Source organism: Hipposideros armiger, unplaced genomic scaffold, assembly GCF_001890085.2.
Source record: "Hipposideros armiger isolate ML-2016 unplaced genomic scaffold, ASM189008v1 scaffold_333, whole genome shotgun sequence".
Classification (NCBI taxonomy): domain Eukaryota; kingdom Metazoa; phylum Chordata; class Mammalia; order Chiroptera; family Hipposideridae; genus Hipposideros; species Hipposideros armiger.
The window spans coordinates 809,652-810,799 of NW_017731683.1; positions in this window are offsets into that span (position 1 = coordinate 809,652).

Below are 1,148 nucleotides of genomic sequence, written 5' to 3' on the forward strand. Positions count from 1 at the left end.
AGGCCTAACAGTCCAATGCTGTTCTTTGTTCCGAGTATAGAAATGAGTGTCGTGGGTTTGTAAAGGGAAGTAGGGCAGAAAAGCTGTTCACTCTCTGCCTGTAGACTATCCATGTTCTTGGTTTTTTGTTTTCTTTTTTTAAATTTTCCCTACCTGGATTGCCTTCCTTAGAAACAGAGTTTCAATTGTTTATTAGCATTTTACCCATTGGAACTGTGTTGTAATTATAGTTACAACCAAAAAGGAGAGATTATAATTAATGTAGAAAATAAGGCTTTTTGTCCTTGCAGTTGTGCTTTGTGGTTTTCTTTATCCTATTTTGTTCCTTTTTGCAGGGTGCAGAAAATGGAATATAGACCTTATACCTGAAGTTTTTAGGCCCTATTCTTCTCTTAATAAACAGATCAATAACGCACTCCTCTACACTGTGGGTATAAGAGCACCTCTCTAAGAGCCCTTTCTTGAGGACAGATCTTCAATGTACTTGGAGTAAGAGACAGGGAATAAAATTGTTAAGCTATTGATTTACCAGGAGGGCTTAAAGGGCCATGCCCAACAACAGTTTGCTTTAAAAGGCTATAATAATCTCATGAGGAAACTCATGACCTAATCTGTTAAAATCACTTTTGTGTCTTCATGCAGAGGCCATCTTTGGCACTGATTCCCAATTAGCTTGATGAGGAGTTCGTTAACTTCGGGCCTTTGTTTTAACTCCATTTGGAAACTAGAGCTACCCAGCATGCTCTAGTACAAAAGAGTTATGAAGGGCATTGTAGACGTGAATGCAATAATTACTAATACCTGTGTTGCAATTTACAGTTTGCCAAAAAAAAAAGAAAAAAAAATCTTTCACATAAGCAAGACGTGTAGCTGCCATGTTATAGATTAGATTGATTGCAAATATTTTGAATGCGATATTTTTTCATAAAAGAAGTACAAATGAAGTGAGTACATAATTGAATTTGAAAGCAGAATGGAAATTCATTTTTCTATGTGAATATTATCAGAAGGTAATGAAAAATAAACAACAATAATGCTTTCTTTATCCATTCCTAGGGAGCTAAACAAAAAAAAAGTTCGCTATTTTATGTAATTGTTCATGGCGGTCAGGCAGTTCTTAAAATTACTCCGCATGCAAAAATTACACT